The sequence below is a fragment of the Hypanus sabinus genome, chromosome 14 (assembly GCF_030144855.1).
Source record: "Hypanus sabinus isolate sHypSab1 chromosome 14, sHypSab1.hap1, whole genome shotgun sequence".
Classification (NCBI taxonomy): Eukaryota; Metazoa; Chordata; class Chondrichthyes; order Myliobatiformes; family Dasyatidae; genus Hypanus; species Hypanus sabinus.
The window spans coordinates 33,278,396-33,303,397 of NC_082719.1; the positions used below are offsets into that span (position 1 = coordinate 33,278,396).

A 25,002-nucleotide genomic window follows, 5' to 3' on the forward strand; every position below is an offset into this window, starting at 1 on the left:
TTTGCATATATTCAGTTAAACCAGTCCCACTTCACTATTGCTCAAAGTGCCTCCTAATAACTTCATGCCTCAGTCTTATATGTGTTTGACACATTTATCACTCTATCATTCACCCACTTCCTCCAAAGTTATGAGCCCATGTTTTGTAAAACAATATCCAACTAGCAACAGTTTCTTTAACTGAAAAAAAAACCAGAATTAAAGAGGAACTTTTACTGTGAACTGTTGGCTTTGCAGGAAGACAATTATGACTGGAGTTCCAAATGTGCATTGCTGGCAAATGATAGAGAAGCATGGAATTGAAATGCATAAGCATTTTGTATTCCGTTTATGGATATACTTTGAAGGAGTTCCCAGATGCCCAAGTGAAATGAAGTAGTGATAGTTTTCTAATCTTGCCTGCCATCATCAGGTCACTTAACAAGATTTCTAGCAGTGCTCGTTCGTCTTGCAGTTAAGAGAGGTCGATAGATACATAATGCCAGTGGCTCGGGTTTTGGGCCAATTAGTTCTTTTCTCTGTGGAAATACAGCAATTTTCTCATGTGCTCCCTATGTTCTACTGTTGCTGACCAGAAACATTGTATCCTGTACTGAGTATTTTTTAAAGAAATCAGTACACAGTCCAGTGTCTCATCTCCTGAAAAGCTTCTGCTTGCTACAAAAGTACTGTACAATAACATTCGAAGTAGAAATTAGGTTTTGTTTAATATACTTAAAAAAGTTGGATGAGAAAACACTTGTTGGTAAGTAAAATATACTCCATCACCAGCTTGAGTTGTGTTATGTTTATGACAAAAAAGGTTAGGACTGCAAAAGATGAGTAGTGTGGTGAACTATGTGCCTGTCGGGACACGCCCCTGCTGACTGCTCCTGTGGCTCCTCCCACAGGCCCCTGTATAAAGGAGATCTGCGGCCTGACGCTCGGCCTCAGTCTCCAAGACATTGTATGATAGACACTCACTCCTGGTTCCTTCTTCCAGTCAATAAAAGCCGATATCTCGCCTTACGTCTCAGTGTGAGTTATTGATGGTGCATCAAGTAGCTTCTCACAGAGGACACAGACTTTAATCTAACATTTTAGACCAACTTGTGTGTGGTTGGTCCAGGGAAAACTTTGAAAGCTAGCAACTTCCAGGGTGTTGACATTGGAGGATTCAATAATTTGAAATCAAGGGCAGGATAACTCTTTATATGTTGCTGAAAATCGGACTTAGAATCTATGTAAAATTTTATGTGACTTGTGAACTGGGCATATATCCGCATTTCTATCAAACTAAGGATTCAGATTCATTATCCTGGGAACTATGAATAGGACTGAACATTGTGTTTGGTGATATCCACACTTTTAATCTTACAGTGTGGATGTTTGGTCAGTTGGTGGAGGTCACTGATGAAAGAGGTAAGATATTTAGGCCCTGGCAAAAGACCCAAGGAACTCTTCGAGCAAAGTTCTGGACTCAGTTAGTTGAATAATTGTTCTGAGTCATGCATAATTTCATGTGCAGGAATCCAGAGCTTTGAACCTAAATAATTTGTGCTTAAGTCTAGCAGTAGCAGGTATGCAGCTTCATCAGCTAGCATCCATTCTCAGGTATACCTAAAGCTTCTCCTGACATGCTATTCTACACTTCTCATTGAACCAAGGTTAAAAGGTTAAGCTGATTCAGCAGTTAATGGTGGAACACACTCCTGCAGCTTTTGACAATTCACAATGCCTCTCCAATACAGTGTTGAACTTAAATTTAAAGAGACTCTTAGCTACTCCAACAAAAAGTCTGACATTCCATTTTATGCATTTTTTGAATTCTTACTTGAAACAGGTTTCCAATTTTCATAGTGAATAATATTTGACCTATAGGCATTTCTGCTATAACACTTAGTTACATTCCTAAAAAGCCTTGTGTAACAGAATGTCATATTATAGCAGTCTGCAGTTGCCTTCAATGCACATATTTAAACAGGTTTTCCTGATCGTGATCTTACTATAATCAATATTGCCCCCCATGTTATGCAAATAGTATCCCCTAATCTATTAATTTTTCATTACAACTAATTTGCATCATGGAGACAGATGTTGTAGCAGAACTATCTGTAGTTTTTTGTTCCTTTCCAATAGCTTGTTTGGTGCATTGGTCAGCTGTTTGCTTGACACTCAATCCAGCAGAGATGGAAAGTGTACAGGGAGCCAATTGGATTCGAAGCCAGGACCACTCACTTCAAAGGCCGGTGCAGATGCCAACTACACCACTGGCCAGCAACCTGTAGTGGTATACAGCTGAAATTGTGCATGATAACATTTGCAACAATCAACCAGATTAAATGAGACTGTTACTCAAAAGTTAATTTGGGTAAGCTGCAAGAGTAAGAAGACTTCCAGCAGCATGATGTAACTTATAGCCTTCTGTGCTGGATATTGATATGGTTTTCCCATCCTCCTATTCTCCAGACATTGCTCTGAAGATCTAAACCAATGCAAGAGGGTTGTGGGTACCAAATCACTAAGTAAATTCAAAGCTGAGATTGTCATAAGGGGACAGGAGACCGGACCCAAGCGCAGGACACAGGCACTGAAGTACTAGGGGCAGGATGGGAACAACTAAACAAGAGACAAGACGTGGAGACTGTGGTTTGCGTGAGGGACGTGACGTTCAAGGTGATGCTGGGGTTCCAGGAGAGTCTTAGAGTTCAGGCAGCCAGAAGGATCCCAGAGTTCAGGCAAGGCAGGAGGGTCCCGGAGTTCAGGCAAGGCAGGACACATAACTCCTAGACAGGGCCCAGAGCTCCCAGGCAGGAACATGGGGGCCTGAGCAGGTCACGGGGCACCTGGGTAGGTTGCAGGGCACAACCTGTCAGCAGCAAGGGATGGAAAGGGGCAGAGTCCCCCACCAGGCAACAGCATTCTGGCCAGGCTTGCCCAACAGAGGCAAGGGATAGGAAGGGAACTAGGTCCAGGGCAACTGCCAGACTTACTCAAAGAACTCATCTTTAATGAGGGGGAACTCCAAGCCAGAGGAAGAGTATAAGCAGGACAACCCCCAACTCCACTCAGTCCCAGAGCTCCCTATATACACCGCCTGCTGTTGGGCATCAGGTGCACCTCCTTGAGCGCCAACAAGCCATAATGATCCACAGGTGTGACTAATTGAGCTCAAGGGCAAAAAAAGGGATGGCTACGACCTGGAGTCCGCAAACCGGATCAAAAACCGAATGCAGTCTCCGGACCGGTCCATAACAGAGATAGATTTTTTTGGCATTAAGGGAATCAAAATGGCTAAAATTCAAAGCAGCAAGAAGTTATACAAGTGGCTGAGATAGCTTCAGGGTTCTATTTGCTTATGTTCTTGCTGCATATTGCCTGTTTGGATCAGCAGAAACCCTACTGGTTGATGCATTATGTGTAAATGGATACAGGTCAGTTTCTAAGCCCAGCAAATAGCAAGCCTGAGCCTCTAAAGCATTATAACACCATGGTCAAAATCATTCCAGCTGCACCCAGTTGTTCCAAAAAGGACTATAAGTATTCATCCTTACAAAATAAATTACAACTAGGGCATGCAATGAGGGCCTTTGCAACTAATTAATGGTTTCAGGAGTGTTGGGCCAAATATTTCACAATGCCAATCGAGTCCAATGACAGTATTCCTGAGATTCTGCAACTTTATTCTTAGGATGAAATTACTAAGGAGTAACATGGACTTCTAAACTACTGTGAATTTGTAGTATCCAAAAGACTGGGCAAAGGGCAATGTTCCTTCTAATTTCTTTTACAACTGTGCAGACCAACCATTGCTCCGAGCAGAAAATGTGTTCGTGGCCTGAAAACTACATGGTATTTTAAATGGGTTTTTTTGTAACATGCATACTATGAACGTTCAACAGGCCAGTCATTTATTGACAATGAGCTACCGACTTCCATTCTGTTTTTATTGTTACAATTTGTAACAGGGTTGTAACTTGAAACACTGACAATGTAAGTACATTGAAACTCTAAAATGTTTCAAAGGTTGTGGTATGTTTATTGTTCATAAAATTTATGATTTATATTAATTAACACATAATTAATTATAGTGTATTTCACTATTATATTAACATAGATGTCATAATTATATTAACATTATATAAAAGAAAATTCCAGCAACCAAGGCTATGTACATGGGAGCATTTTAGTTACTGCATAGCTGTGCAAGCACGCATCCATGGTGCTTAGAAAGAACAGTGAATTCAGGAGGGTCCTTGAGGTTTCTTTTTGTGTTTGATAGCACATTGCTTTGCCACTAGGTATAGAAGTCTTACATTTAACACGTGCCTGTGTCCATCTTAACCAAGGAATCAAAATTTATATACAAGGAATGTGTCACGTTGGCATCTGATTAACTCAAATGTCATGTTCATGAGACGACAGCAAATCATAATGAGTAGCACAGAACATATCAATAAGCAGGTCTGAAGTTGCAACAAAACCAATTATCCATCTCAATTTCAAAAATTGTGAAAAATTAACATCCACCAATCAATTAATAAATACAAATAGAAACATATGCAAATATCCTTTGAAAATTCTTTGAACCAAAACAAAAATGTAAATGCTTCAAATAATGTTCTTTATTAATATATAAATCCCTTAAAATTACAGAATTTACAAGGGATCAGTTAATCTTACATAAAATGCCATTGTAAATATTTATGTACTTGTTTAAACTACTTTTAGAGGTAATAAATATAAAATTCAATATATTGTGTAAGAATTGGTTGAAATAAAAAATTAGAACTTTTAAACAATTAAAATAACATTGCTTAAAAAGTTAAAATGGTCAAAGATAGTTTATTTAATACCAAGGTCATGGATAATTCTAGCCATCTCTCTTTCACCTTCATTATTGCCATTCCATATCTCAAAGAGTAAGCCAAACAGCCATTCAATGAGATCATCACTCATCTTCACTTTACTCCTCTCTCATTTTGAATATATTCAACAACTAAACATCACAGTACATGAAGATAGAGATTTCCAAAGATTTACAATTCCAAAGAATTCTCATTTTCATAGCAAATGGTCCATTCACAAGCTTGTTCCCCTTGTAGATTTTCTAGCAGGATTGTACATCTCAACATCTACCACATCAAATATTCAGGAAATCACCTGTCTCTCTTCTAAGCACCAGGACTAAATATTTCACTGACCTCTAACTCTTCTGAACTCCAGAGGCAGCTCTCTCATCCCAGAAATCAATGTTGTCAAGCTTCAATTACATCCTATTTAAGGCAATTTGACAATAGACAATAGACAATAGGTGCAGAAGTAGACCATTCGGCCCCTCGAGTCTGCACCGCCATTCTGAGATCATGGCTGATCATTCACTATCAATACCCAGTCCCTGCCTTGTCCCCATATCCCTTGATTCCCCTATCCATCAGATATCTATCCAGCTCCTTCTTGAAAGCATCCAGAGAATTGGCCTCCACCGTCTTCCGAGGCAGTGCATTCCACACCTCCACAACTCTCTGGGAGAAGAAGCTCCTCCTCAACTCTGTTTTAAATAACTGACCTCTTATTCTCAATCCATGCCCTCTGGTACTGGACTCTCCCAACATCTGGAACATATTTCCTGCCTCAATCCTATCAAATCCTTTAATTACCTTAAACGTTTCAATCAGATCCCCTCTCAATCTCCTCAATTCCAGCGTGTACAAGCCCAATCTCTCCACTCTCTCTGCGTAAGACAGCCCTGCCATCCCAGGAATCAACCTAGTGAATCTACGCTGCACTTCCTCAATTGCCAGAACGTCCTTCCTTAAACCTGGAGACCAAAACTGTACACAATATTCCAGGTGTGGTCTCACCAGGGCCCTGTACAAATGCAAAAGGACATCCTTGCTCTTGTACTCAATTCCCCTTGAAATAAAGGCCAACATTCCATTTGCCCTCTTCACTGCCTGTTGCACTTGCTCATTCACCTTCATTGACTGGTGAACTAGGACTCCTAGGTCTCTTTGCATTTCTCCCTTACCTAACTCTACACCGTTCAGACAATACTCTGCCCTCTTGTTCCTACTTCCAAAGTGGATAACTTCACATTTATTCACATTGAATGACATCTGCCAAGTATCTGCCCACTCACTCAGCCTATCCAAGTCTCCCTGTATTCTCCTAATGTCCTCTTCGCATGTCACACTGCCACCCAGTTTAGTATCGTCAACAAACTTGCTGATATAGTTTTCAATGCCCTCATCTAAATTATTGACATAAATCGTAAAGAGCTGTGGTCCCAATACAGAGCCCTGTGGTACCCCACTAGTCACCTCCAGCCAGTCCGAGAAACACCCATTCACTGCTACCCTTTGCTTTCTATCTGCCAACCAGTTTTCTATCCATGTTGAAACCCTGCCCCCAATGCCATGAGCTCTGATTTTACTCACCAATCTCCTATGTGGCACCTTATCGAATGCCTTCTGAAAATCTAGGTACACAACATCCACTGGCTTACCCTCGTCTAACATCCTTGTTACACCCTCAAAAAACTCCAACAGATTAGTCAAGCATGATTTGCCCTTGGTAAATCCATGCTGGCTCGGTCTAATCCTATTTCTGCCATCTAGATGTGCCACTATTTCGTCCTTAATAATGGACTCAAGCATCTTCCCCACGACTGACGTTAGGCTAACAGGGCGATAGTTCTCCATTTTCTCCTTCCCTCCCTTCTTGAAAAGTGGGACAACATTAGCCACTCTTCAATCTTCAGGAACTGATCCTGAATCTAAGGAACATTGGAAAATGATTACCAATGCATCCGCAATTTCCTGAGCCACCTCTTTTAGAACCCTCGGATGCAGACCATCTGGACCCGGGGATTTATTAGCCTTCAGTCCTACCAGTCTACTCATCACAGTTTCTTTCCTAATGTCAATCTGTCTCAATTCCTCTGATACCTTATGACCCTGGCCCATCCATACATCTGGGAGATTGCTTGTGTCCTCCCTGGTGAAGACAGATCTAAAGTACGCATTAAATTCTGTTGCCATTTCCCTGTTTCCCATAACAATTTCCCCCAATTCATTCTTCAAGGGGCCAACATTGTTCTTAACTATCTTCTTTCTCTTCACATAGCTAAAAAAGCTTTTGCTATCCCCTTTTATATTCCTGGCTAGACTCAGCTCATACCTGATTTTTTCTCTCCGTATTGCTTTTTTAGTTAAGATCTGCTGTTCCTTAAAACTTTCCCAATCATCTGTATTCCCACTCATCTTAGCCCTGTCATACTTCTTTTTCTTTAATGCTATACAATCTCTGACTTCCTTTGTCAACCACTGTGGCCCCTTCCCCCTCTTTGAATCCTTCCTTCTCATTGGAATGAACTGCTTTTGAATCTTTTGTATTATGCCCAAGAATATCTGCCACTGCTGATCCACTGTCTTTCCTGCCAGGGCATCCGCTCATTTAACTTTGGCCAGCTCTTCCCTCATGGCTCCGTAGTCTCCTTTATTTAATTGCAACACTGACACCTCTGATCTGCCCTTATCCCTCTCAAATTGTAGATAAAAACTTATGTTATGATCACTACTTCCTAATGGCTCCTTTACTTCAAGATCACTTATCAATTCCTGTTCATTACACATCACCAAGTCCAAAATAGCCTCGTTCCTGGTTGGCTCAAGCACAAGCTGTTCCAAAAATACATCCCTTAGACACTCCACAAACTCCTTATCCTGAGGTCCAGCACCTACCTGATTCTCCCAGTTCACCTGCATGTTGAAATCTCCCATAACGACTGCATTACCTTTAGCACATGCCAATGTTAACTCCCTGATCTACTTGTACCCAATATCCACGCTACTGTTTGGGGGCCTGAACACAACACCCATTAGGGTCTTTTTACCCTTACTGTTCCTCAGCTCAATCCACACAGACTCTACTTCCCCTGTTCCCAAGTCACCTCTTGCTAAGGACTGAATCTTATTCCTCACCAACAGGGCCACCCCACCCCCTCTTCCCATATTTCTGTCTCTACGATAGCACGTATACCCTGGTACACTCAATTCCCAGGCCTGATCCCCTTGCAGCCATGTCTCCGTTATCCCAACAATATCGTAGTTCCCCATTTTCATCTGAGCTTCAAGCTCATCTGTCTTATTTCTGACATTACGGGCATTCAAGTATAGAATTCTTAGCCCATTCCTCCTCTCTTTGCTTAAAACACTGTCTACTGTACCTAACCCAGCTCCTTGAACTTCCATCGGGCAAATTGCACCCTGAATTTTGATGACCTTCTCAAGATCACCCAAACCTTCTACACATTCAACCCCATGCTCCTTCTGACCAACCCTCTGGATCTGGATCCCTGCCCCCTGCACATCTAGTTTAAACCCCCCCCCCCCCCCGAGCAGCACTGGCAAATACTCCTGCAAGAATGTTAGTACCCCTCCGGTTCAGATGTAGACCGTCCCTTCGAAACAGATCCCAATGTCCCTGGAACAAAGACCAATTATCCAAAAACCTGAACCCTTCCTTCCGGCACCATGCTCTCAGCCTCGTATTAATGTGCACAATCATTCTATTCTTCGCCTCACTCCACGTGGCACAGGTAGCAATCCCGAGATTGTCACCCTGGAGGTCCTGCCTTTCAGCTTCACTCCTAACTCCCTGAACTCTCTAAGCAGGACCCCCTCACTCACCTTACCTACATCGTTGGTCCCTACATGGACCACTACATCTGGGTTCATGCCCTCATTCTCAAGAATAGCCTGCACCCGATCTGAGATGTCCCGGACCCTGGCACCAAGGAGGCAACATACCATCCGAGACTCCCGATCTGCCCCACAAAATCTCCTATCTGCCCCCCTAACTATAGAGTCCCCTAAAACTATCACTCTCTTCTCTTCCCTCCTCCCCTTTCTAGTTGAGGGTTCAACCTCTGTGCCAGAGGCAGGACCACTACAACTCATTCCTGGTAGGTCATCCCCATCAACAGTATCCAGTACGGTATACTTATTGTTAATGGGAATGGCCGCAGGGGTGCTCTGCTCTTTCTGCCTGCTCCCCCTGCCTCTCTGGACCGTCACCCATCTGCCTACTTCTTGGGTTTTTTGGTGTGACTACCTCCTGATAACTCCTATCTATCTCTGCCTCTGCCTCCTGAATGATCCGTAGTTCATCCAGCTCCAGCTCCAACTCCCTAACTCGGGCTGATAGGAGCTGCAGCTGGACGCACCTCTTGCAGGTGTGGTCATCAGGGACAACTGTGTTGACCCTGACTTCCCACATACTGCATACGGAGCACACCACTGCTCTGACTGTCTCCCCCATACCTGAACTGAATTAATAGAATAAGTCTAAAAAGCACCTAGCGACCTTACCTTCTTCCCCTCAGCGAGCAATCACACAAGCTTACCGGTCCCCTTACGCCGAAGCCCACTTAGCCAAAGCCCAGGACTCTGCTTCCACGGACTCCGCTGCCCGCTCTGAAAAGAAGTCCTGCCTTTTAAAGTGCGCGCTTGACGCTGACGTCACTCGCGCCTGCGCAGTGCCCCGTCCTCCACAGGTATTGACCAGGTAGGCTTAAATTCTACCTACATGGTCGAATTCTCTGAGCTCCCAGCTGAATCACAAGCTGTAACTTGCTCCCGATACAAAATCATTATTTATCATGGTTTATCATTTGATCTTACTTTTGTTAAAAAGACCAACCCTCCACACAATATTCCAATAAAAGTGTGGCCCATATAATAACCACAAATTTCTTTACTCCAGTAGAGTACTCCTCCTGCAACAAAGGCTAATATGCTATAATTTTTTCTGATTGCTTGCTGCAGATTAATTTTGTGATTTTTGTACAGGGCCACCTAAGTTACGAGAATACTTCTCTTACTAAAATGACCAACTTTTCATTATATTTCATATACTACTACTTTCTTCACTCATTAAAACTGTACCATCTCCTTCTCTAGCTTCTTTGCATCCCACTCATGGGTACTTTTAAATATAGAAATGTATCATCAATGAATGCATTGCAAATAGTAAAGAAAATATCCTCTTTGAAGCAGAACCTCTGAAACAAACCATCACCCACCACATCAAGCATTTCCTTGCCACACCCATGATAGAGTCTGTAAATCCTGCATGGGCATTACCAACTACCTCAGGACCCACACAACTGGAGCGGGTGTGAGGATATGTCATTCTCAATCCTGAGTGATTACCTAAGGATTAGAGAAAATGCTAGACTTAATTTTAAATGCAATAATAGGGTACAAATTTGTAAACTAATTATAGAAACTCAATACAGTGCCCTCATCAAAATTTTAATGTAGGTTTGTAATTGGGAGTAACTGATTATTGTCATATGAACATAAACAGTGGAACGGACACTCTGTATGGTAAGACGAGGCAGTAGGTCAGAATGATTTAGCCTGCTAAGATGGAATCTGGAAGAAAAGAAACAGAACATTGGAAGAACTCATCAGATCAAGTAGCACTTGGGACAATAAAAGGTATGAGAGGGTAAAGGATAGATTGCATGTGTACAGCGGTGGGGGGGGGATGATGGACAGATGGAACCAGGTGGTGGAGGAGCAGAGAAGAGGATATGGGAAAGGAGAATAAAATGAGAAGAAACCCAGTAGTCAGTTGTTTATGGAGAACAGAATGCAGTGGGTGGGGTTTATAATTGGTACAATTGTGCTTTTACTCCAAAACTTTTTAAATATACTTATAATTTCTGAATATTGGTGGACTTATTTTCATCTTTACAAAGTAGGAGAGGGAATTTAAATGGTAGTTCTTGAATTAAGCAACTTAATACTAGAGGACAATGGAAAACAAGGGTATGGATTTTAATTTGGGGCCAAAGTTTTTAATCGGTCCAGCATCTTACATTTTGTTTTAGTGGTCTTCCCAAAGACATAAATGCATTCATTATAACGGCTGGTTGCTACACAAATATTATTGATTTACTTCACATTAATCCAACAGTGTGCTTTAAATTCAATCTCAGAATAACAATTTCAATTGCATCAGCGAGACCTTTCCATTTCCCACACCAGCAATGCTATCAGTTTATATGAGTGCAACCGTTGATTCAGTGTCTGCATTAGTGCTGAATTGTGTGTCCACTAGGGATTGGTTTAAGAATGGTGAAACACATTTCAGCTGGAACTCATACAATTATCAAAGTGAGGCTTTCATCCTATTAGTCAAGTCTGATTCCAATCTTGAAGAAGAGGTGAAAAGACTGAATCTAAATCTACTGCAAGGCCATGTCTACAATTTTATGGGTTTGGGAAAATAAAGAGATAGGTTACCAATGCTAACACCATGTAACACCTTGAATCATATGAAATTCTACCTTTCCTAACTTCAGGATGTCTCAAAATGTTCTATAGTTTACATTTGGAATGCAGCTTGCTGTAAGTTTGTGAACCACAGCTGCCAATTTGTGCACAGCAAGGTTCCTCAAAATGCAATGAAATAACTAAAATATTTCTAATAGTGATCAAAAACCGAAAGTTGCAGATGCTGGAAATCCGAAATACACATCAATCATCCATCATCTGGGACATGTGAAAGATAGATAATATTTCAGGTCAATAACCTTGCATCAGAACCAATTATTCAGGAAACATAAACTAGAATTGATAGTTCACATTGATGCCCTTTCATCAGAATGTAATCTGGATGAATATAACTAAACTTAGCTCAAAGGCCACAAAATCAAAGAAAAGGTCATTGTCCTTAAATGTTAAGTCCCTTCTTCTGTTCACAGATGCTGCCTGACCTACTGAATATTTCCAGCATTTTCTGTTTTTACTTGTATCTGTAAAGTTGTTTGACAAATACCCAGTGAAATAAATAATATAATTTGTCCAATGTATACAGTACTGAAACAACAAATAAACTTAAATTTTATCACATGGTTAATTCTTAAAAATAAATTAATGTTAGTGCTGCCACTTCAGCAAGAACCACAGCAGCAGCAACTGTGAAGAGACTTAGCATTAGCTGCTTCAACAGCATGTAATTACCAAATGCTTTTAGAACTTTAAAGTAGACAGCGTCCATCCTTTAAAATATAACATACATGGTTCAAACAATATCTAGAGACAGATAACAATTCTTTTAATTTCTATTTATGGAACCAACAGTTCCTAGATTTCCTAACTATCTGTTGCCTGGTTAAGTTGTGATGGCTGTAAATGCACAAGATTATTCACAGACACCCTTGTTGCATGGATTTACAGGATGCACAGACAAAAATAGTAAAGCTGAAGGCTCCCAAGGTACAGTATAATGAGTAATTTTTAGGCTCCAGAATTTGGAACAGCACATGGCAGCAAAAGGCAGCTATATCTCAAGTCTAAAAAAAAATACATTAAAGGCCATATTTATTCAAGTGGTGGTCAGACTATCAAATTAATTTTAAAATGAATCTGAAAGGTGTCCAGCCTGCAAGAAGTGCCTACATTGGTAGGAGTTAGTTTGTACCTCATGAGAGATAATTGTGCTTTACACAAGGTGTGAGCAGCTACATAAAATAGCCAATCCATTTCATTCAATTAATGCATTGTCTCTGCAAGTTAAGTTAGCATCAATTGCCCAAAGTAAGCTGCACTCCAAGAGAAAAGAGGTGGCATTTTACTTCTTCACATCACTGGCCACATTACCATTTATTCTCCATCTCAACTTGTGAGAATAGAGCGGACAGTTAAATGTCGCTCATATTGGTGGATCTAGAATCCCCTGAGAGACCCTACTGAATGACATTAATGAACCATTATGACAATCCATTAATTTCAGGGTTACCATTACTGGTGTAAACTGTGAAGTGTGAATTGTATTGGGTACGCCATCAGACAATTAAAGATTAGTTAGTAGGAGTATAGTTAGAAAAGTTGTGATATCCATTGCACAGAAATATTAATTGCATTAGATCATCTAATTGTGATCAGGTTAGCAGAAATTGCAATGCCTGACTTCCAAGTAAATACTGAAAACTAAAATAGTTGTATCTAAATCAAGGTAGTTAGCCTGTAATATCTTAGTAAAAAAAACTCCTTTATTGAATCAAGAAAAGTCTCTATCATCATATTGCTTCCCAGTGCAACTTCACATACAAGAGATTCAGTCCTATGAATAAAAATATCAATTTATATTTTCATGAAGGAGTTGTAAACTGAACTATCATGATTGTTTCCTTGACTTCAAGTAATTCCATAACACTTTGCTACAACCAATCAGAAACTGAATGCTATTGGTTTCAACTTTGGGCTATTGCTGCTGAATAATTTCACTGTAATTGCAGTCTCCCTATTCAAGGAAGACTTTATGTCAATTGTATTCATAAAATTATGAAAATGAATGCACTATAAGAAGGGGTCATTAATATTAATGAAAAAGATATGTTTTTTTGGGAAGGGTCAAGGATAATTGGTTAACAAACAGGCCCTCCAAAAGGAGAGAGACTTCCTGTTTCTTTATTACCATTATTAATGCATACTGTATTGTAATTACAAATGATTGATATTAATCCATCAATGGCAATTAATTGAACTGAGTAATAGGATTTGGCTGTGTCCTCTTTACATGAAAGTAGTTACATTTTCTTTGTAGACTTTGTGATTTAATATTCGCAAACCATTTCAATGAAGCACATTATCAATGTTTCCCATCATCCACTTACCTATTGCAGATGCTTTTGTCTATGATTTCATCACAGAGCCCTTTAAAGGAATAAAGTTCCCATGTTTATACTGAAAACAGCATTCACTGTGTGGTGCCAATATCATCATTGTGCAAAATGAACAGATCCAGCAACTCAAACCAGAACTCCATTAGGTACTGTAGAACATTTCTCTCATCCTGCCATTCCTATAAAACCTTGTTCAAAGTGGACTATAAGGGAGCACGAGAGAACAACGCCGTAGAATAAAAGTGAACTGCCAACCTGATGATAATAAAATCCAGGTTTAAATACATAGTGAATATTGAAAGTGGCACTAAGTGAAAAGAGCTAAATCAACAGATCAGATAAAAACTGCAGGACCGGTATCTCCTTACATGAATGATTGTGAGTAACTGAACAATTCAGGGGAGGATCAAGGAAAACCTTATTGAGCAATGGTGCAGTCCAGCATCTGAGCCCCAAAGAAAATGTTAAAACACACACAGCCATCTTCAGCCAGGTGTGACATCATTAAACATTCCAGTTTTCAGCTTGCATGTTATCGAGAAGTGTTTAAGTGCTCTGCGTACATCAAAATCCATGGAACTAGGCAATATTCTGGCTTTAGGGCACTGTTTCCTCTAAGCTGTGCAGGTGCACAGCTGAGCAGTAACTGAAATGCTCCTATACACATAGACTTTTTTGCCAGGCAGCTGGAGTTTTCTTTTATATAATGTTAGTATTAAAGTTCCACACAGTTTTCAGGCTGTGTAAACATTTCCTGCAGAGAAATGGTTGGTCTGCGCAGCTCTAAACAAAAATTAGAGGGAACGTTCCTTTAAGGTAATGTTCTAAACAAGTTGCACTTTGAATCGCACAAGTTTGGTTACAGCACTACCTAATAATATGGAATATTACCCAGACTTTTCTTTACACAAAAGGCAAAACAATCAAATATGATTAATTACAATCATTTCTCCCTGATTGTCTATTATCAACAGCAATATGATGGAACATGTCAACAACAGTTATGACAATCCCTTCTTGTGGGGATGGAGAAGACAATTAATTGGTGGATTTGGAATTCACTTATAGGCCTTACTAAATGATGTCAATGAACTATTTGTGTTAAATAATAATCCAATAATTTCATGGTTGCTACCAATAACTCTCTGCTCCATTACAGACTTAGACCAAACATGAACGGAAGAGTTGAAGAGTGACTGCCCTCAATCTTAAAGCAACATTGGGGAATATGTCATCATAAAGCCCTTATAAAACTCATCCAAGCGTATCAAAGGGAAAACTTTCCACATGGCAATCAGAAAGGAAAATGATCATATAATCCAACCAGAAAATGACTGCAGGATTCATCACAACAATGTTCTGAGGGAAACCATTTTCAACAGCTTCACCTTTGACCTCTCCATAGAATTGTCAAATAGGTAATATTCACCAACGACTGCAATGTTTAGTTCCGCTACTTAAGAAATTGTTTGCATATAGCATGACCAGGATAACATTCAATGGCAAGTATCATCTGTGACACACTAATAAGTGATGACCATATCCAGAATGAGTGTGATTACAATACCATTGCCAAATCTCCCTTCATCATTATCCTGTCGATCACAAACAGCTAGAAACTTGAAAATCAAAACCTACAGGTGCTAAAATCAGGTAGAAGACAGAAAATGAAGAAATTGCTCAGAGGTCAGGCGGAATCTTTGGAAAGAGAAACAGAATTAAACAAGGTTCAAGCTTCAGTCGAAAATGAAAGTTCTTTGACCTGAAACATGAACTCCGTCTCACTCTTCCCACAGATGCTGCCTGAACTTCTGAGTATTTCCAATAATTTCTGTTCTTATGACTAGTAGCTTAACTGGACCATGCATATTGATACTGCATATGCAACAGCTAGTTAGAAAGAGCCCCACCTTCTAATTCTTCAAGCCTTTTGCATTATCAACAAGGCACTTTAGTAGTTTGATGAAATACTCTCTACTTGCCTGGATGAGAGCAGCTCCAACAACACTTTTGGAAGATCAGCGCTGTGCAGGGCAAAGCAGTGCACTTGATTGGCACTGCATTTGCCAACTCAAGTATTAACTTTGCCAAAGCAGAACTGGGAATTTAGATCTAGACCCTCCACCTTTGAAGGGCTTTTAGGAATGAGTTATAATATTTATATCTTAGCTCATGATAAAGTGCCTTGAAAAAGAATTCCGCCCCTCAGCTATTTTCACATTTTACTGTTTCATTTTCTAAATTTAAAATATATTGAAGTGGGATTTTTGAGCTAATCTACAAAGGATTGTGCATCAAGTCAAATCAAAAGGAAAATTCCAAAACCTGTCAACAATTTACTAAAAATTAAAAACCAAAATTGTGAGACTGAAAAATTATTCATCCCATTCGTAATTACTATGCTAATTTTCCTGAGGTACTACCTTACCAACTCACCCAATTTGTTGATGTAGAAAATTGGAGGATCACCTGAATAAATACCTCCTTTCTGTAAGGTCCAGTACTATGGTAGATTTTCAACAGACCAAAGCAAAATAGAAGGCAAAAGAGCATTCAAGATAAGTCAGGGAAATCATAATAAAGAAGCACAAATAAGACTATAAGATATAGAAGTAGGCCATTTGGCCCATTGAGTCTGGTCCACCATTCAATCATGGGCTGATCCAATTCTTCCAGTTATCACCACTCCCCTGCCTTCTCCCCTTACCCTTTGATGCCCTGCTTAATCAAGAATCTATCTACCTCCGTCTTAAATGCACCCAATGACTTGGCCTCCATAGCTGCTCTTGGCAACAAATTCCACAGATTTACCACCCTCTGACTGAAGTCATTTCTCCACAGCTCTGTTCTAAGTGGACGTCCTTCAATCCTGAAGTTGGCGCTCTTGTCCTGGACCCACCCCCCACCCCCCACCCCCCAGCCACCATGGAAAATAACTGTTCCATATCTAATCTGTTCAGGCCTCTTAACATTTGGAATGTTTCTATGCGATCCCCCCTTATTCTCCTGATCTCAAAGGAATACAGCCCAAGAGCTTCCAGACAGTCCTCATATGGTAACCCTTTCATGCCTGGAATCATTCTTATGAATCTTCTCTGAACCCTCTCCAATGTCAGTATATCCTTTCTAAAATAAGGAACCTAAATCAGCACATAAAACTCCAAGTGTGGTCTCACGAGTACCTTACAGAGCCTCAACATCACATCCCCACCCTTATATTCTAGAAATGAATGCCAACATCGCATTTGCCTTCTGCACCACTGACTTAACCTGGTGGTTAACCTTTGGGGTACCTTGCACAAGAACTCCCCTTTGCATCTCTGCATTTTGAATTCTCTCCCCATTTAAATAATAGTCTGCCCATTAATTTCTTCCACCAAAGTGCATGACCATACACTTTCCAACATCGTATTTCATTTGCCACTTCTGTGCCCATTCCCCTAAACTATCTAGGTCTCTCTACAGGCTCTCTGTTTTCTCAACATGACCCGCTCCTTCACCTATCTTTGTATAATCGGCAAATTTAGCCACAAATCCATCAATCCCATAGTCCGAATCATTGACATACATCGTAAAAAGCAGTGGTCCCAACACCAAACCCTGTGGACCTCCACTGGTAACTGGCAGCCAGCCAGAATAGCATCCCTTTATTCCCACTCTGTGCTTTCTGCCAATCAGCTAATGCTGCACCCATGCTAATAATTTCCCTTTAATTCCATGGGCTTTTATCTTGCTAAGCAGCCTCATGTGTGACACCTTGTCACAGGTCTTCAGAAAATCCAAGTACACCACATCTACTGCATCTCGTTTGTCTACTCTGCTTGTAACTTCCTCAAAAATTGCAGTAGGTTAGTCAGGCAAGATTTTCCTTTCATTCTTTCTTTTTCAATCTTTTTATTGAATTTCATATATATAAAAACATATCATAATATTGAATAGGTTATAAGTGCACTAGACTTGAAATTGAATTAGTAATAAGATAACAATATCTTATTAAAATATCAGCAAAAAATAGTACATTAATCAATCAAACCTATATTAATTATACATGAAAAAGACTAAGAATAATCATCAAAAGAAAAAAAAATTTAAAAATATAAGAAAAAAATATATATATTGAAAAAAAATTAAACCTAAGCTAAACTAACATGGGCAGTAATAACAGTTTATATGTATATGATAGTGTCAAAAACTCCAGAACTCCATACCAGAACAAGAATAAAAAGAGAAAAGGTCTGGAAGAGGCCAAATTAATTCATATGAAAGTGTCAAATGAACGGTCCCCAAGTTTCTTCAAATTTAATTGATGAGTCAAAAATAGTGCTTCTAATTTTTTCTAAGCTCAGATAAGAAATAGTTTGAGAGAACCACTGAAACGTGGTAGGAGGATTTACTTCTTTTCAATTTTGTAATATAGACCTTCTGGCCACAAAATGTTACAAAAGCAATCATTCGTCTAATTGAAGGGGAAAACTGATTACCATCCTCATTTGGTATACCAAAAATTGCAGTAATAAAATGAGGTTGTAAATCGATATTCCAAATTGAGGAAATGGTAGCAAATATGTCCTTCCAATAGTTATGTAAAGTGGGACATGACCAAAACATGTGGGTCAATGAGACCACATCTAAATGACATCTGTCACATTGAGGGTTAATATGAGAATAGAATCAAGCAAGCTTATCTTTAGACATATGAGCTCTATGTACAACCTTAAATTGTATTAAAGCATGTTTAGCACATATAGAAGAAGAATTAACCATTTGTAAAATTTTTTCCCATTTTTCTGTTGATATATTATATTGAAGTTCTTTTTCCCATTCTTGTTTAATTCTACCTGATATTTCTGGTTGTATCTTCATAATCATATTATAAATAAGAGCCACTAATCCCTTCTGACAAGGATTCAAGGTAAAAATCATATCTGAAAAATCTATCAAAGTTGAATTGGGGAAGGATGGTAGAACTTTATATAAAAAATTTCTGATTTGTAAATATCTAAAAAAATTAGATTTAGGTAACTTAAGTTTGTTGGAAAGTTGGTCGTAAGACATCAAACTACCTTCAAAAAAAAGATCTCGAAAACATATTATACCTTTCCTTTTCCATATGCTAAAAGCTTGATCTGTCAAAGAAGGTTTGAAAAAGAAGTTAAGTAAAATAGGGCTATCAAGAACAAAGTTTTTCAGAGTAAAAAACTTACGAAATTGAAACCAAATTCGTAATGTGTGTTTGACAATAGGGTTGGATATCTGTTTATTGAATTTAACTAAATCAGCAGGAAGAGAAGAACCAAGAACGGAGAATAAAGAATATCCCTGTGCATCATTGCATTCTAAATTTACCCACTGTGGGCACAATGGTGAATCCAAATCTAATTTCCAATATATTAAGTTACGAATATTATTCACCCAATAGTAAAATCTAAAATTAGGCAAAGCTAAACCACCATCTTTTTTAGATTTTTGTAACTGCCTTTTACTTATCCTGGGGTTTTTATTTTGCCACACAAATGAGGAAATTTTTGAATCAATGTTATCAAAAAAAGATTTAGGAATAAAAATTGGTAAGGCTTGAAATAAATATAAAAATTTCAGTAAAATCATCATTTTAATAGAATTAATCCGACCAACTAATGATAAGGATGAAGGAGACCATCTTGTAGTAAGTTGTTGAATTTGATGAAGCATAGGTAAAAAATTCAATCTGAATAAATCTTTATATTTCTTGGTAATTTTTATACCTAAATAGATAAAGTTATCAGTAACCACTTTAAATGGTATCCTATCATTCAATAAAGTTTGCACATTTAAAGGGAATAATTCACTCTTATCCAAGTTTAGTTTATAACCAGAAAAACTACCAAATTGAACCAACAAGGATAAAATAGCGGGAATAGACCTGTCAGGATCAGAAATATATAACAACAAGTCATCAGCATAAAGTGATAACTTGTATAACTTCTCATTACGGGTAATACCAAAAATATTAGGGGATTCACGAATAGCAATGGCTAGAGGTTCTAAAGCGATATTAAATAATAAAGGACTTAAGGGACAACCTTGTCTCATACCACGAGATAATTGATAAAAAGAGGATCTGTAATTATTTGTAAGAACAGAAGCAACAGGTTTATAATATATTAATTTAATCCATGATATAAAATTAGGACTAAAATTAAAATTTCTCAAGGCATTAAATAAGTATGTCCATTCAACTCTATCAAAAGCTTTTTCAGCATCTAATGAAATAACACATTCTGAGGTTGTGGGTGAAGAAGTATAAATTATATTAATCAATTTTCTAACATTAAAAAAGGAATACCGGTTCCTAATAAAACCAGTTTGGTCTTCTGAAATAATCTGTGTTAGTAACTTTTCTAATCTAATAGCTAAAATTTTTGTAAGAATCTTAGAGTCTACATTTAATAGTGATATAGGGCAATAAGATGCACACAAAGTAGGATCCTTATCTTTTTTAAGAATTAGACAGATAGTAGCTTCATAAAAAGACTTGGGTAATCTCTTCTTAGTAAATGCATCATTAAAGATTTCACATAAGCAAGGGGAAAGCAAAGAAGAAAATGTTTGTAAAAATTCTATAGTATAACCATCAGGACCAGGAGCTTTCCCTGAATGCATTGAAGAGATAGCCTCTCCTATTTCGGCCACAGAAATAGGAGCATCGAACAAGCTCCGATCTTCATCTGTCAGTTTAGGAATATTCAAATTGTTAGAAAAATTATCCATCATGATCAGATTGCCATCAAATTCTGATTGATATAAAGATTTATAAAAATCTTGGAAAGTATTATTAATTTCTTTATGATCAGTAGTCAGATTACTGTCTTGTTTATGAATTTTAATAATTTGTTGCTTAATCAAAATAGCTTTTAATTGGTTAGCTAACAATTTACCAGTTCGATCACTATGAATATAAAATTGAGCCCTGGTCTTAATTAATTGATTCTCAATTGAAGAAGATAATAATAAGCTATGTTCCATTTGAAGTTCAACCCTCTTCTTATAAAGTTCTTTGGTAGGAGTCACGGAATAAATCTTATCAATTTCTTTAATTTTATCCACTAATAAAGCAATATCTAAATATCTTTGTTTTCTTTTACCGACGGAATATGAGATAATTTGTCCACGGATAAAAGCCTTAAAAGAGTCCCAAAGTATTCCTCTGTCAATCTCTTCGGTATAGTTTGTTGAAAAAAACAAGTCAATTTGCTGTTTTATGAAGGTGATAAATTCTGGATCTTGAAGCAAAGTAGCGTTAAGTCTCCAAGATCTAGTATTATTGAAAGAGTCCGAAATCTTGATAGATAACTTCAAAGGTGCATGATCCAAAATGGCAATAGAATCATATTTACAATCAGTAACATCTGTTAATAAATGATGATCAATAAGGAAATAATCAATTCTAGAATAACTGTGATATACATGTGAAAAAAATGAAAATTCTTTATCTTTAGGGTTCAAAAACCGCCATATTTCAGTAATTCCCGAATCAACCATAAAGGAATTAATAAGTAAGGCTGATCTATTCGGAAGAATTCGAATAGGTTTAGATCTATCCATCAAAGGATTCAAACAACAATTGAAATCTCCACCCATTATCAACATATATTCATTTAGATTAGGGAGGGAAGTAAATAAACGTTTAAAAAATTCAGGGCAGTCAAAGTTTGGAGCATAAATATTAACTAGAGCCACTTTTTGATTAAAAAGTGAACCAGTTATCAGCAAAAATCTGCCCTGTGGATCAGAAATAATTTCATGTTGTGTAAACGAAATTGAGGGGTCTATAAAAATAGACACACCCCTAATTTTGGCAGTAAAAGTCGAGTGAAATTGTTGACCCTTCCAGAAGATTTTCCTTTCAGGAAACCATATTAGCTTTGGCTAATCTTGTCATGTGCCTCCAGCTACTCCATAATCTCATCCCTAACAATCAATTCCAACAACTTCCCAACCACTGAGGTCAGGCTAACAGGTCTATAGTTCCCTTTCTGCTGCCTCCCACCATTCTTAAATAGCGGAGTAACAAATTTGAGGAAGGGTGCTGTGGTAAACTACGTATACCTGTCTGGACACGCCCCTCTGCTGACTGCTCCTGTGGCTCCTCCCACAGATCCCTGTATAAAGGCGATTGGAGGCATTGCTCCTCCCTCAGTCTCTAAGATGTCGTGGTCACGTTTGCAGCTAATAAAAGCCCATCTTTTGCCTCCCATCTCCGAGCGTTATTGATGGTGCATCAGGTACAAAACCATCTCAAAGGGTCCGAACATACCTTGGAGCTCAGTGCAGTCTAATGTGAAAACTGGAAAGAAGTATGAAACCACAGCCACACTGCCTAGGACAGGCCTCGCCTCTAAAGTAAGTGGCCAGAGAATAATGACACTTGTAAGAGAGGCCACCGTGGTGCCAACAGTCACTGAATGAGCTGCAGAAGTCAGTGGCTGCAACTGGAGATGAAGTTCACAGCTCCCCAGTCTCTAAGGCCTTGCACAAAATGGAAGAGTAGCAAAGCAGGAGCTCTGGCTAAAGAAAAACTATCCTTACCCATAAAGGTTTTGCAAAGCAACACTTAGAAGATACTTTAAAAATGTGGAAGGAGCTCTTGTGGTCAGACAAGGCTAAAGATGAACTTTTTTTTGTAACACTAATACTGCACATCAGCCAGTAATGCCATCCGTAACGTGCAGCATGATGTGGGGAGCATCATTCTGTAGAGATGCTTTTCTGCAGCAGGGACTGGAAATCTGGTCAGGATTGATGGGAAGATGAATACAGAGAGATCCTGGATAAAAAGCTGCTCGCCCCAGCCAGAAAGATCAAACTGGGGAGGAAGTTCATCTTTCAGCAGGACAACACCCAAAGCACAGAGCCAGAGCGACCATTGAGTGGCTTCAAGTGAAGAAAATTGAACATCCACTGCCGCTCCACAACTAACCTGACGCAGCTTGAGCAATTTTGCAATGAGAAATGGGCAGGTCTTACCTCATTATGTTGTGCAAGCTAACCTAGACAGATCTAAAAAGTCTACTGGCTGTAATAGCTGCAAAAGGTCATTCAACTAAGTACTGAGCAAAGGGGGATGAACATTTTTTTGAACTGCTGGCATTTCGGTTCTTGAATTTTCACACATTACAATTTTCTTTGTTTTTTGGTTTCTACTGTGAAAAAAAGGAGCATGTGATTCACAAATAAAAATTCTCTATCAAATTGATCAAAATCACTGGATGTAATATTTATGTGAACAAAGGTTTGGGTGCTGAGTACTTTTACAAGGCACTCTACATACAATAAAAGGCAGAAACTATGTCAACATTCAAACCTGGACTGGACACATATCTAGGGCAAAAGGCTTAGGACAGTGATCAGACTGCACTTGGAGTATTGTGAACAGTTTTGGACCCATTATCTAAGAAAGGATGCACTGACGTTGGAGAGAGTCCAGAGGAGGTTCACAGAAATGATCCTAGGAATGAATTGATGTCTCTGGGACTGTATTCACTGGAGTTTAGAATAATGAGGTTGATCTCACTGTAATCTATCAAATATTTTGAGGCCAAGATGGACTGGACATGGTGAAGATGCCTGCTATCACAGGGGAGTCTAGGACTGGGGGGTGCAGCCTCACAATAGAAGAATTAGAACAGAGATGAGAAGAAATTTCTTAAGCCAGAGGGTGCTGAATCCGTGGAACTCACAGCCACAGATGGTTGTGGAGGCCAAATCATTGGGTATATTTAAAGCAGAGGTTGATATGTTCTTGATTAGTAAGGGCACCAAAGGTTACAGGGAAAAGGCAGGAGAATGTGTTTGAGAGGAATAAGAAATCAGTCATGATGGAATAGCAGAGCAGACTCAATGGGCCGAATGGCCTGATTTGCTCCTATGACTTGTTGTATTATGATAAACGAGATTAAAAATATCAAATGGGTGAATGTGATTATATCTATTTCCTTGTAAGCATCTGATTCAAACAAATGACCTTTTTTTGTGCTGCAATTTTCATACCTCCTACTGCTTCTTGGATAATTGCCACCAATGTGGATCTGAAGTCACACACCACCTATATAATTATTAGGTACAAATCCACATTTCAAATAAGTCTATAATGTTGATGCGAAGATTCCCCTTGTCTGTACAAATGCCATTTACAAAACATACATGTCAAAAAAGCTCCACCAAATTAAATTGAATCCTTTGTGCATTTGATGCCATCTTTGCCCTCAACAGTATTCCTTTGCTTGATTCATATCTTTGAGGATTTATTATATGAGAAAGATGTGTTTTCTATGCTGATAACCTATCATATTAGGAGGAGCCACCACTATCGCAGGTAGATAAGGTAAATGCGAGCAAACTGCTTCCTGCTGAGGTTGGGTGGGACTGGAACTGGAGGTGATAGGTTAAGGGCGAAATGTGAAATATTTAGTAGGAACCTGGGGTGGGGGGGGGGACATCTTCACTCAGAGAGTGGTGTGAGTGTGGATTGAGCTACAATCAAAAGTGGTGGATGCAGGTTTGATTGCAACATTTAAGATAAGTACATGGATGGAAGAGGTATAGAGGGCCACGGCCCATGTATGGGTTGATGGGACTAAGCGGAGTAATAGGTCAGAAAGGACTACATGGGCCATCATGTCTGATTTTGTGCTGTGTGCTCTATGACCATATCCTTCAGCAGATAAAACTGTTCCAGTGCAAGCATTCTTGGGAGGGAGGGACAACAAATTTAGGATGAAGTGGGCATAGAAATGTAGTTGTAAGGCTAACCAGTGCCTCACTTTTCATCGCATCTTAATTTCTTTTATTGCCTGAGCTCTATTCAGTTGTGATTCAAATCCGCTTAATGATCAAAACTAATGCAAGAAAAAATTGACATAGAAAAATGGCAAGTTTATCAACAAAACCAACAAATGTATGAAGTGAACTGCATCAAGATGTAACCACTACAAGCAGAATGTTCCAGCAAATAGATTCTTCAGGATTTTTTTTATGTCCTTGGGTTTCAATGCTCAAAGAACACACTATAACTAACTTCTCACCCAAAGTTGTAAGTTTTATTATAGCACCTGACATTAATCATCAAAATATTTATGAGATGCCTGTTTGCTATTAGCGTATCCTAATTTTTTTCTGCCTCAAATTACTCAAGTGCAAGTCAAGCGCATCTGACTCTCCAATCTACCCAAACAGTCAGTGAGACTCTATCAACATGGTCTCAGAAAGTTTTGTTCTCATATGTGAAAGATGGAGGCTTTGTTTTCAATAAATAAAAATCTGAATAAATTAGGCAGCTAATA

General features: G+C 38.9%; 1 long non-coding RNA gene across 1 annotated transcript in view; it reads left to right on the forward strand.

Annotated features, from left to right (window-relative positions):
• The window catches only part of LOC132404649 (uncharacterized), a 49,084-nt gene extending 26,086 nt beyond the window's left edge, over positions 1–22,998 (forward strand). The window contains exons 2-3 of the long non-coding RNA XR_009515634.1: positions 14,841–15,099; positions 21,819–22,998. This is a non-coding gene — a long non-coding RNA (uncharacterized LOC132404649). The remainder of the gene's footprint in view (positions 1–14,840; positions 15,100–21,818) is intronic.
• The last annotated feature ends 2,004 nt before the right edge of the window (positions 22,999–25,002 follow it).